Source organism: Anolis sagrei, chromosome 2, assembly GCF_037176765.1.
Source record: "Anolis sagrei isolate rAnoSag1 chromosome 2, rAnoSag1.mat, whole genome shotgun sequence".
Taxonomy (NCBI): Eukaryota; Metazoa; Chordata; class Lepidosauria; order Squamata; family Dactyloidae; genus Anolis; species Anolis sagrei.
Window position 1 is genome coordinate 268,148,652 of NC_090022.1, and position 13,503 is coordinate 268,162,154.

Genomic DNA, 13,503 nt, shown 5'->3' on the forward strand with positions numbered 1-13,503 from the left:
GATATGATAGTCATGTATAAATATGTGAGAGGAAGCCACAAGGAGGAGGGAGCTAGCTTGTTTTCTGCTTCCTTGGAGACTAGGACGCGGAACAATGGCTTCAAACTACAAGAAAGGAGATTCCATCTGAACATGAGGAAGAACTTCCTGACTGTGAGAGCCGTTCAGCAGTGGAACTCTCTGCCCCGGAGTGTGGTGGAGGCTCCTTCTTTGGAAGCTTTTAAACAGAGGCTAGATGGCCATCTGTCGGGGGTGATTTGAATGCAATATTCCTGCTTCTTGGCAGGGGGTTGGACTGGATGGCCCATGAGGTCTCTTCCAACTCTTTGATTCAACCCCATCAGTATTCAAATTTGGGCGTATGGGGTGATTTGAGTCAAATCTGGTCCAGTGAATAAAAATACATCCTGCATATTAGATATATACATTACAATTCATAACAGTAGCAAAATTGCAGTTATGAAGTAGTAACAAAAATGGGTTGTTGTAGGTTTTTCCGGGCTATATGACCTTGTTCTGGAGAAAAATTGCCTCCAGAACAAGGCCATATAGCCCGCAAAAACCTACAACAACCCAGTGATCCCGGCCATGAAAGTCTTCGACAATACATAGTAACAAAAATAATTTTAAGGTTGGGAGTCACCACATGAGGAATTGTATTAAGGGGTCGTGGCATTAGAAAGGTTGAGAACCATTGGATTAGATTTATAAAGGGAGTTAAAACAACCTCACACGTGCACCACCACCACCACCATTGAGACAGATGGAGGCCCTGTGCATTGATGTGCAAATCTAAAGCTCCTTCCCTATTTGGAGGTCCCAGGGAAAGCAGATTCCCTCTCTTCTTCCCTTTCCCCAAAGCAGGGAAATAAATCATGGGGAAAAAAGCACAGAGACTGGCAGAGGCACAAGCCTTTCCCCATCCACCGGCCTCCTTCCAGAAACGTGGCTATGCCAAAGTTGGGGAGGGAGCTTCTACCCGATGCCAGAGGCCCGCTTTGGGCTTCTTTGGGCCCCCTCGGTGGCTCCCTTGACTGTACCTCCACGTCCCCTTCCCCCTCCCCGCGATGGGCCGCACATGCGCACAACGCCGGGGGCTTGCAGAGTGACGTCAGCCTGCCCAAAACCCTCCCAGGCCAAAATAGTCCGCTCCTCCTGCAGCTCCAAACTTGGCTGGAGGCCGGTAGTGAGGAGGAGAAGAGAGCTCCAGAGCTGCTGCTGCTGCTTGCTGCTGCTGCTACTTCTTCCACACCACTTTTCCCTCTCCCTCCAGCCTTCTTTCCTGCTCCCCCTTTCTCCCTCTTCTTTTCCCCCTTTTCCCTGGTGATGATACTCACATGATAACTGCACTCCAAGGGGGTAGCCAAGAAGGAAAAAAAAGAAAGAAAGAAAGAAAGAAAAGAAACCCAAATTCAAAGCAAGTCTTTTCCCCTCCTCTTCCTTCCCTTTCTACCCCTTTCCCTTCTCCCTCTCCACTTTTCTGGGTTGTAAAAAGACAAAAATATCCAGGGCATGAACGGATGGCATCCCTTTGGCTGCCCAGCCAGTCCCTTTCCACGGCTTCCCCTATTTAAGAAGTGGTTCATAGAGGAATTTATTCTGCTCTAGAATATAACTGGCCTGGCTTTCCAAGGAAGGGGAAAAATCAGAGAGAGAGAGAGAAAGGAGTACGGGAACCTTCCCGGGCAATTGCTATTGTCTGAAACTCCCTTTATAGCCAAATATATTGAAGATGAAAACGGTAAGGAAAGAACTTTTCACCGATTCTTTTGCCTTGCTGTGATTTTTCGTGTCAGATGTGGAGTGGGCGGCGGTGGCGCTTTCTAGTGCAAAAGGAAAATTTTGGACTATTTTGCAGAGAAACCTTTGCATTTGGGGGGATTAAACTGTGATGGGGGAGGACAATGGGGTGGCGGGGATTTTCTGTGGCAGCTGGCTTTCTGAAGTGTGAGAAGCTTAAGGGTTTGAAAACGGAGCCAAAATTGGCAAGGAAAAAAAAATATGCACAAGGTTTTGAGGATTGTGTGTAATCTGTTTTTCAAAATGCATTGACCTTGCTTCCAATATTGCAAGTCCATTATGTGGTGGTGGTTGTGACGACGGCACACCAGTTGCTACACAAACGAAGGAGACAAGTGCATACTTATAGAAAAAAAGTGATAGGGATTTGATAGTGCATCTACACTGCAGAATTAAGGCATCTTGACACCCCTTTGGGGAGTTTGGTGAAGCACCAGCAGCACTCCTTGCCAGAGAAGGGACAGAACTTGTGATAGCACGAATCCCAGGATTCCCATAGCATTTAAACAATGACAGAGAAAGTAGTGTCAAACTGCATTAATTCTATAGTGTAGAGGCACTCCCAGCTGCTCACCTGAAGGAAAGACAGACATTAAACTCTTTTCAGGGGCTAAATGGGTTGGCTGGCAAAAGAGAGTGGCTCTGATTTCCCCCCAGGGTACACAAACACTGTAGAATTAACATAGTTTGACACCAGTTGAACTGCTTTGGCTTAATGCTGTGGAATCCTGGGAGTTGTAGTTTTGTAAGGCACCAGCATTCTTTGGCAAGGAAGGCTAAAGACCATGTAGAACCACAATTCCCAGAATTCCATAGTGCTAATCACACTAGATAATGAATCTGGTTTCTGCCTCCTGCAGAATTCTGGGGTTTGTAGTTTAGTGAGGCTGTTAAAAGCTCCTCCCTAAACTACAAACCCCAAAATTTTGCAGGGGGCAGCAATCACATTTAAAGTGGATTTATTTTCTACTGTGATGAGGTCAAAAGTAGTGTCCAGTTGCATTCATTCTGCTGTGCAGATGCACCCCCAGAGAATGAGGGATTTGATAGGCTTGTCACCTTCGCAGAGCCTTTTGAAGGGATATGTGTCAGTTCCTGGGTTGTTTGTCGGAAAGGATATGATTTTTGAGGGCATCTACACTGTAGGAATAATGCAGTTTGACACCACTTTAACTGCCCTGGCTCAATGTTATGGCATCCTGGGAGGAGTTTGGTGAGACACCAGCACTCTTTGGAAGATAAGTTTAAAGACTTTGTAAAACTACAACTGCCAGGATTCCATAGTACTGAGCCATGGGTGACAGTCTACATAAATTCTACAGTGTAGGTGCACCCCTGGAAGTGGGAGGGAGGAAAGCAGCTGAAAGAGGGCTCCCTGCTCTCAGTGTGTGTGCTCAGTCCCTTGCCTCTGCTGGTTCCTTTTCATTGTTGCAGGAGAGGGGAAGAAAGGCAAGTCAGTCCCAGACTCTGTTTTTATTTGGACTGCCTTTGCAATGCGTTTGGGCCTCATGCCAAATGTCTGGGTCACACGCGTTTTATCCAAATAGATTGAGCGCTGCTGTCTGGAAATGGGCTGCTGGATGTTCACTTGAGGATCAGCTCCCCCAAGAAATCAGCTACTCGACTTCTTCCCTCCGGTTGGGAAATGGAGGGTTTTTTGTTCTTTAAAGAAGGGAGTAGGGTGGGGAAAGATATAAAATGTTCTTTCGTACTCAGAGGAAGTTTGTGTACGTGTAAGGGGGTGATTTGGTTGGAAAAGCCTTTATAAAAAAGTAGTCTGGGCTTGCAGCAGTAAAAAAGAAAAGAAAAAAAAAAGACAACCGATCCCTTAGCAAGTGGCGAAAGGGAGAAAAGAGGAGAAGGGCCCACAGTTTTACAGATAACTGGAGTTTTTTTGTCTCTCCCCCAACTCCCCTCCTTCACCACCCAGGTCGCAGTTGATCTGGCCAGTAGCACTCAGACAGAGAGAAAGTTTATTAATATGCTTGGGGGGGGGGGGGGGCTTCATAGGAAAGTTGCTGCAAAATCCTTTGTGTAGTAGGCATGCCGACTTGGGAGTAATCCCACTGAACTCAAGGGAACCTTCCAACTAACATGCAGCGTGCTGTAATAACCTTCTCTTTTCTCTTGTGCTATATTAGCCAAATCTTTAAAAGGGTGGGAAAGAGGGAGGACTTCCAACAATCCCTGCATTCTTCAAGTCTTCATTTTGAAGCTGGTTTTGAAAGGTAGCCTGCCCTTTTGATAAGCCCTATGAATGAAGTGGATGGTGTCTTTGGAATGTTCTGTAGCAACCTTACCATGGGAACTGCAACTCCCATTATTCCATAGCATTGAGCAACTGCAAGGTAGCCTTGTGTATTTTGAAAGCCCACAGGTCTTTCGGAAGACTGCACCACAGACTGTGATGTGGTCAAACTGCAGGATTATAGCAACGTGGATGAGGCAAGTGTCTCCAGCCCTCAGGACAGGTTTCAGGAATACATAATTATAGAAATCAAGGGCATTCAGGTACATGGAATTAATGGCTGAGGCATAGGATAAGGATCATGGTGTCTGCAAGTAGTAGTTACAGTAGATGCAATTTTCTACCATCTCATAAATAGCAAACCACCAGTGTGACTGCACTGGGACTTAGGGGGACATCTACACTGTAAGATTAATGTGGTCAACACCTCTTTAACTGCCAATGCTCAATGCTGTGGAATTTAGGGGTTTGTAGTTTTATGCCTCAACAAACTACAAGTGCCAGATTTCTTGAGCTGGATAGTAAAGTGCTATCAATTCTGCAGTGTGGAATATACAATGGGTGCTGTAAGGGGAGAGAAGCCAAGCGAGCAAGCAGCAAATCATCTGGGCTTCTTTATAGGTGACATTTTCTTTTGCTTTGGTTTCAGCCTGGTTGAGTCAATCAGTTTCTCTCATCCACACCCCCAAAATAAATCCCAGGATACGCGAGATGTATCAGCAGGCATTTGCTGAGTGAGATACAGATGCAGCTATGGCACGAGAGAGAGGCAATGAATATCTCAGCAAAGGTTGCTCGCAGGGTGATGAATGGTGAGGAAGTTGGAGAATGAATGGGGGGATATGTGTGTGTGGGTATTTATGGGGAAGCTAATTGGTTGTATTTCTCTGATGCTGCTTTTGGAGATAGTCCCAGCACTGGTGGTATTGGTGTGTGGTAACTTCCTTGTGGGCACTGTTGGATTGCTAGTTGGTAGTGAAGGAAGAGGAGTCACTGGCAGAGGCTGTTACTTTTACATGTTCTCATGAAGACTTCTGCAGTAGAAAGCCCCAAGGCTGGGGGTGATGGCTAAGTGGATTGAAAGGGCCCAAAAGGCCACAGTTCAGGTCCCCAAAACCTTTGAGCCACAGTTCAAGTCCCCCAAAACCTTGTTTTCTAGGTTATGGGATTTCTGCTCATGTCCAGAGTGCCTTCCTTTCACCATGGAATGCCACCCTCCTTTTTTCTCTCTTTCCCAATGCCACATTCAAGATTAACCATTAAGTAGTTGTAATCCAAGGCAGTCACACAATACTTTCCTTCATCAGGGAAATGTCAGGAAAGATTATATAAGAAATCAAAATAACTCTGGGAGCAAGGAGAAGAAAAAGTAGGGAATTATATTTTACACCTAAATCTTCATCTACTGAGATAGATATAGTAAAAGTCATGCAAACATAATTGGATTACCTTCACTAGATGCAGAATACATCCAGGAATACAGGACATAGCTATGATCCAATCATTGTTAAAAATATAACAATGTTTATGTTATTGTAAATATTGTTTTATATCACAATCCTGCCACCAGTTGTTTCCAGAGTACAGGACAAGCCTCACAGGCTGACTGGACTCTGGTTTTTCCTTGTTGGAAAGGACTGGACAACCAAGCAGTGCCAGACAGACAGCCAAACCTTTCCAATGCTGCAGAAGAAATGAAGAATATCACAATCCTCTTTTTGGCTTTTGCCACTGCAAGGCTTCTAAAATAGCTATCCTCCCCAAGAAGGAAACTGAGGTGAATGTCAGTGTAACTATATCATGTCCTCACCCCTGCTAATATATTTATAGCATTTTAATTGTAGCGTATTGAGGGAGAAGAAAGGCAGGTTTGTGCTAGTCAGGAAAAAGCTGCTAAACCAATCACCTGCACCTCCACAGAGTTCCCCTGTGCACTATTTATTGCCTCTTTTCTTCACCTTGGTTTTACTGTTCCAGAGTGGCTTTTTCCATTAGGTTCATGACGATTAGATTTACATGTGTGTTAAATATTAATTCAGGGTGAACGTTTTTGAGGCAACTGTACTTTTTCTAAATATTGTGCCTTTTTTCAGAACTAGCTAAAACATAATGTGACACTCTGATTCTCACTTTATGTGATTCTACACATAGTTTGTAGAACATAAGATTAGTTTGGAGGTTCCCAGCATCAGTACAAAGAGATTTATGTCCTCTTCCTATATCACCTGCAGACACAATGATTTCTTTGATGGCTTTCTGCTCTTACCTAGTGTGCCACCCAGGTGTCCCTATAGCAATGTTCATTACGTAATTTGTATCTGATAGTGAGGAGAACCAGCAAAAGTGTCACTTTTTTTTTTACTATTGCCACATGTTCTCTCCCATTCTTTTCTTGCCACCCATGACTTCACAATATTCTACTGATGGTGCTACTTGTATTTATTTATTTATTTAATTTATATACCGCTTTTCCTCCAGAGCTGTATCCAAGATTATTTCCAAAAACAAACTGTTACCATACAATCCAAAAACAATTAAAATCATATAATATATGTAAACATCAGTTTAAAAGATTTTAAAAACATGTCCAATAAAAAGCTAGTCCAGCGTACATATTTAAAGCTTATTTTAAGAAAAAATAGTCTTCATCTACTGGCAAAAGGACAGCAGGGAAAGGGCCATGGAAGGAAGTTCCAGCTGGTGGAATCAGCCACTGAGAAGTTCTCAGGTCCTCACCAAGTGAGCTTGTGATGGTGGCAAGACAAAGAGAAAGCCCTCTCCATAGATCTTAAGGTTTTGGCATGTTGGCTTGGGGAGATAAGGTCTTTCAAATAGTCTGAGCCTAAACTGTATAGGTCATGGCCAACACTTGAATTCTGCCTGGCAATGAACTGATACTCAGTGCAGCTCCTTGGCAAGATAACTATTTGATCCTTTGGTAAGTATGGTCAGCATTCTTACCACAGCCTTCTGAACAGTTTCCAACAGTACTTGTAGCCTTCTTAGTGTTTCCCTCCCCTCATCTCTTGTTGCTCATCACTCCATTTTTGGAAAATTGTGAGAGACACTGTGGCCTGTTTTTAAGTGCCTTATAGTGCAGGATGATTGCTCTGTCACCTTGCATCATGGAGCTACTTATATCTTGCACAGTGTCATGGGAGGAGGGATGGAGAGTGAGATTGTCTTTGGCCCTCCACTGGACATGGAAAATTTCCTGATAGTGCTGCTAGAACCATAGTGCCATTTTATGGTCTTTCAAATGTTGCTGGACTGCACCTCCCAGCATTCCACATCATTGGTTATGCTGGTTAAAAACAAAAATACCCAGAGAGCTGTGCATTTCCTCTGCCTAGCATTATATGTCCTGGCTTTCAACAAGACTGCAGCCTTCAACACCAATTTAGTCCATGAGCTGTAAGAGTATTTTGTCATCCTTTTTAGAGGCAGGTGAGCTGAGTGGTTTACTTTGCTGCTTGTTTTCTGGAGGATGCCATTAAGGCTGCCACAGTGCAAACCTCTTTTACACACAGTTACCAAAAGGATAAGGCGTGTAAGTCTCATGGATGAATCAACAGAATGCCAAGTGGGACATTCTTTGTGCTGTGTTTTATTTGTATGCATGTGAGTTACTTTAATTGCTTTGGGGTTAACTTCACAGTTCACTTACCCTGTTACAGACCCATATACTTGAATATAAATACTCTGGAATAAATAGGTTGCATTTTTACTTAGTCTAGAAATAGTTCAAGAATAAGTATTTGAGGTGTTGCAAATCTCTCTTCTGTATATAGTCTAGTTTATAAAGGTATTCAAACAAAAAGTTAATCAGGCAGAATGTATATCAAAGCCCAAAGAGATGTAAAATGTATACATTTGAAGACTAAGACATACATATCTAAAAACAAAATTCATTAAGCTCTGGAATACCTTGGCTAATGCATATATATGCTTTATACATACAGTTATGTTTTCACATAAACCATTGTACAAATACTTGTCCAATAAAAGTAAATTAGGCATGCTGATATAGCTCTGCTCACACAAGAATTGCTGATTGCAATTCTGTGGTTTCATTTATGAAGAGAGCCAGACTGCATAGTAATTTAAAAGTCCCCGATGGTATTAAAATGTATGAATGAAAACACTGATAAATCAAATTAAGCCCAACACCTGCACATTTGACTTAGCCAAAATTATGCCACCTGTTTGCAAAATAATACCCTTTGAGCAAGAAATGTCTGTGCCTCACCAATGGACTGGTCTTATTTTATATTGAGTGGGAACACGTGTGAGCTACAGATTGTAGCACAGGTTTAATATATTAATATAATCTATTATTTAAAGTCATTAGAGATCGCATTTGATGTATTTTTTAGTAGAAAATGGGAGGCATAGCACAAAACTCCTGCTGAAAACATGGGAAACTATCTCTAATTTGATTTAAAGATTACAGTATTTAGGTGCACATACTTTTAGACCACAGTTTAAGTCAGAGGAGGTTGGGGAATTATGGAATCATAAAGTTGGAAGTGACCACAAGGGGTATCTAGTCCAGTCTCCTATCATGCAGGAATACACATCTAAAACATTCCTGCAGATGGCTATCCAGTCTGTTGAAAGATCATGCGCTCTGAGACAGTGTATTATTTTCTTGTAATGTGAATCCATTGGTATGTGTTCTACTCTTTGGAACAGCAGAACATGACTTTCTGTTCCATATTCTACATGGCATCCCTTCAGATATTTAAAGATGGCCATTATGTTGTCTCCCAGTCTTCTAGTTTCCAAGCTAAGTACATCCACTGCCCTAAGCTATTAATGTAGCCGGCCAGATGTAGTTGGACTGCAAGATACAGCAGTTTCACAGTTCTGTTGGCTAGGCTTCACGAGAGCTGTTGTCCAGTAACAGATAAAGGGCTACATAGTTTTCATCCTTGACCTAAGTCTGTTGAATATTAATATAATTCACACTTGAAATAATTCTGTCAAATGTGCTTTGTATAGCAATTTTTTAATTAGCAAAAACAATTCAGGTGTTGAGCAATAGATGAGAATAAGTGCTGCAAGAATAAATATCCTGGATGGAAAAACTAGCAATGCTAAATTTTTACAAGAGGTTTTCAGACAAAGATGTTAGTTATAGCTTTTCTCTTCATCCAAAGCTCTGTAGACTAAGTTGATTTTTGCCAGCATAGTGCAATTAACATTGCTCTAACCTTTTACAGTTTAAGTGGGTTATGGACCAGCTGCTTCTTAGTTTAGTAAGACAAAACTGTTGCACAAAATCTAGAACAGGTTTCTCCACCCTGGTGGCTTCTAGATATGTTGGAGTACAGACGCCTTCCATTGTCTCCAGCTGTTCTGGCTTTAAGACACATTGACCTTTGTGTGTTTCCAGACAGCTAAGTTCACATCTGAGCTACATTTTCATGTAAATTACATCTTGAACTTTACTCATGGCAACACTTGAACAGCAGCTAATAAACTCAGGAGATCAAACATTACACCGTAGAACAGGCCTGCACAATTTACAGCCCTCCAGGTGTTTGGTCCTCCAATTCCAAGAAGCTCTAACCAGCCTGCCCAATGGTCAGGAATTCTGGAAGCTGAAGTCCAAAACATCTGGAGGGTGATGGCTGTGTAGGCCTACCGCCTCCTCCTATTTATACCCCGCTTTATCTCCCCCAAAGGGGACCCAAAGCAGCTTAACACAAAAGCATCAGCATAGCTATTTAAAATATAAAAGCATATGAATATTAAACAGGATTAAATATAAACAATATCAAAAATACCCAGTTAAAATCATTAAAACAGGTTAATTAAAACAAGTTTAAAACCACAGCACCCCTTGACTAGATTTTAGAAACCTTCATCTTTAAAAGCCTTTCTGAATAAAAAGGTTTTAGCTGAGGGACAGCAAGGACGGGGCCATTCTGGCTTCCATGGGCAGGGAGTTCCAGAATTGAGGGGCAGCCACCGAGAAGGCGCTCTCTCTTGTTTCCACCAACCGAGTTTGAGATGGAGGTGGGACCTAGAAGATCCTGAAGATCCCAGGGCCCAGTCAGGTATGTACAAGGGAATGCAGACAGTCAGGTAGCCTGGACCTGAACCTTCTAGGGCTTTAAAGGTCATAACCAGCACTTTGAATTGTTCCTGGAAACAGACTAGCAGTCAACGGAGCTGCTGGAATAAGGGAGTTGTCTGCTTCCTGTAGCCAGCCCCAGTGAACAATCTGGCTGAAGCTCTTTGGACCAGCTGAAGTTTCCAAGCACTCTGCAGAGGCAGCTCCACATAGAGTTCATTATACAGTAATCCAGACGGGATGTAACTAAGGCATGTACCACCATGGTCAGATCTGGCTTCTCAAGGAACAGGCGTAGGTTATCCACCAAGGTGACAAAGCTGTCTCTGTTCCAAAGCCAGGCCTGAAACCCAATTGAAATTGGATCTAGATAATCTGTTTAATCTAGAAATTCCTGGAATTGGAAGCCTACCACACGCTCCAGAGCCTTGCTCAAAAATGGAAGGTTTGACACTGGCCGACAGTTGTCCATTGTAGAGGGGTTTAGGAATGGTTTTTTAAATATGTCTCACAACTGCCTCCTTTAGGCAAGTTGGAACTTTGCTTTGTTCCAAGGAGGCATTGACCACCACCTTCTCCCACTCTGCCAGTCCCCCTCTGGCTTGTTTGATTAGCCAGGAAGGGCAAGGATCGAGAATAGCTCTTGCCCCTCTCCAAGGATCCTGTCCACATCCTCAGGCTGCACCAATTAAAAAGTATCAACCAACACTGGACAAGCAGGAGCCAAAGTTACATCCACTGGAACTGTGATAATAAGAGTATCCAAGTCGGAATGGATCTGAGCGACTTTATCTGCAAAGTGCCTTACAAATTCTTCAGAGTGGACTGCTGAGTGGTCAGGGATTTCTCCTTGAGGATCAGTATGTAATTGTCCTCTGACCACTTGAAACAGCTCAGCTGGACGATACCTTGCAGATGCAATGGTGGCAGCAAGGAACAATTTCTCTGCTTCTGCTTTGCTGTGTAGTAGGCTTTCAAATACGCTTTAGCCAGTGCTCGGTCATATTCACTTCAAGTTCTCTGCCAACATCACTATTCTCCATCTCACTTGCTTCATTGTTGCCAACTCCTTGGAAAACCAAGGGGCTGGTTTGACTCTGCTCTGTGAGAGGGGACATTCAGGAGTGATTGTGTCCACTGCCCTGGCCATTTTCCTGTTTCAGAGGTCAACCAGAGCTTTGGCAGAATTGCCTGCCGAGGTGACATGAAAATTCCCAAGCGCTGTTAGAAATCCATCTGGATCCATAAGCCTCCTAGAGCGGAACATCTTAATTGGTCCCCCACCCCGTGGAGGTTTGGAGCCCCAGCGAGTCTAAACCTGACCAGGTACTGATTGGACCATGACAACAGAGCTGTGGCAAGTTCCTCCACACCACAATCACCATCATCCCACCCTGCACAAAAAACAAGGCTCAAAGGGTGTCCAGCAGCATGGATAGGGTAAGACAGCACTTGGGACAGACCCATAGTTGTCATGGAGGTCCTGAAGTCCTGACAGGGCAGTCTCAGCATGGATGTTGAAATCTCCCAGAACTGCTAGCCGCCGAGAATCCCAACGCCAACCCCAAAACCACCCCGGCTAGCTCAGGAAGGGAGACTGATGAGCAGTGAGGCGGGTGGTACACCAACAGAATCCTTATTCTGTCCCAGTTACCCACCTTTAGGTAAATACACTTGAACACTGTTGACTGTGGGATGGGGGACCTGGTCAGGGGGATGGAATCACGATAGATCACTGCAACTCCACCTCCCCACCCTCCAGGCTTCGCTTGCTGCTGAACAGAGAATTCTGGTAGGCAGAGCTGAGAGAGATTCCCCCCCCCCCCCAGTCTTTGATACAAATCAGGTCAATATACTCATTCAGGATCAAATCCTGGATGGCAGTATCTTTTCCGTTTACTGATTTGGCATTCAACAGCAGCATTTTCAATATAGGGAGGCTGTCGTCCTGATTATCCAGGCTATTAGATATAGGAGACAGTTTGCTCCCCACTCTACTTTGCTCCCCATTTTGTTGGTACTGAACTTGCATCTCCTTGCATCTCCTGAACATCTCCTCCTGCCATGTATGACTCCAGTGGCTGCCCCATGAGTCTGGGGGCTCTATACCTCCGTAGAAAAACACACCCTTCCAGTATGGGGCAAGCTAAAAGATGGCTTTAGGATGAAGAATGAACAGAAAGTGAAACAGATTGAGCTAATGCAGTGTTTTCCATTCTCAGATGCCATTGATTGTAATATGCACACTAATTTCAGTACATTAACAGGAAAAAGCTATATTTATCTACATAAAATATATTTTAAAAGCACCCGTGGTTCTAAATGCATACAATTTTTAGAGATCTTTATATAGAGGAAAGGTGTCTCTAAGAATTGGTGAAATAGAGTAATAATTATTATAGTATATTAACCAAAACAGTTATAATGAGACTTCTATTAAGACAACAGCAAGGTATATCTATTAAATGACTCAGAAGATGGTTATAAAGTCTCCTAACATATCCTTCCCTCCAACACAGCTGGCTTCAGAGCAAAAACTACAGAACTATACTACAGTACAACCCCCATATCCTCAGGGGATAAGTTCCTGGACTTAAAACTGCTAGCAAAAATTATGGAGAATAATGAACCCTATTGAATGAATGCCTTCCAACAGAACCATATCATAGTGTTGCATTGGAGAACCTAGGAAATGTAAAGAGAACCCAGAACTATGCCAAAAGTTGGTGTTGTTTAGGAACACCAATGTTGCATTTGCAAATGTTGTAGTGAGCTAACTACAAGACAATGCAGGTGATTTTTAGTATCCATTGAGAAAGATCCCTCCTTTAGGTATACAAGTTTCATGCTTGGGGTAGGGCCCAAAAGTTAGGTGTTTGTACTATGTAACACCCCATAACAAGTATAATGTTTGATAAATGTTTAGAGATGATTGTCAATGCTTGGTTTTTGTGTCAACTATGAATCTTATAGTATCATTATTTTGATGGCATCTGAGGGTTCTGACTCCAGATAGCAGCAAACTGGGAAGAAATGATTATACTGAGATTGTTTATTCTGAAATAATTCAGATAATTAAACGGCCCCTGATAAAGCTGAATCAGGTGGGAAAATGCATAATATGGAAAAGCAAACGTTTTGTCTATTGGAAATGACAATTGTGCTAGGAAAAAAAACACTTCGCAATTTTGTGAAGAACTATGTAAAATACATTGTAGATGTCATGATGCTTGATAGTAAAGTAACAACATATCAACATCTAATAGGTCAAATACAGTATGGAGACATATACAGTATATTTTCAAATATATGCTGTTGTGAAGTTGATAGCAGTGATAGTTGTTGTCATTTTGTGGCCTCAAAAGATCTGGAA

At 42.8% G+C, this 13,503-nt stretch overlaps 1 protein-coding gene across 2 annotated transcripts in view; it reads left to right on the forward strand.

Moving 5' to 3' along the window:
- The first annotated feature begins 1,142 nt into the window (after window positions 1-1,142).
- ADAMTS6 (ADAM metallopeptidase with thrombospondin type 1 motif 6) overlaps window positions 1,143-13,503 on the forward strand; it is a 134,896-nt gene continuing 122,535 nt past the window's right edge. For both annotated transcript variants that reach the window (XM_060761554.2, XM_060761555.2), the window contains exon 1: window positions 1,143-1,741. The gene's annotated coding sequence lies outside the window, so the exon portion shown is untranslated. The remainder of the gene's footprint in view (window positions 1,742-13,503) is intronic.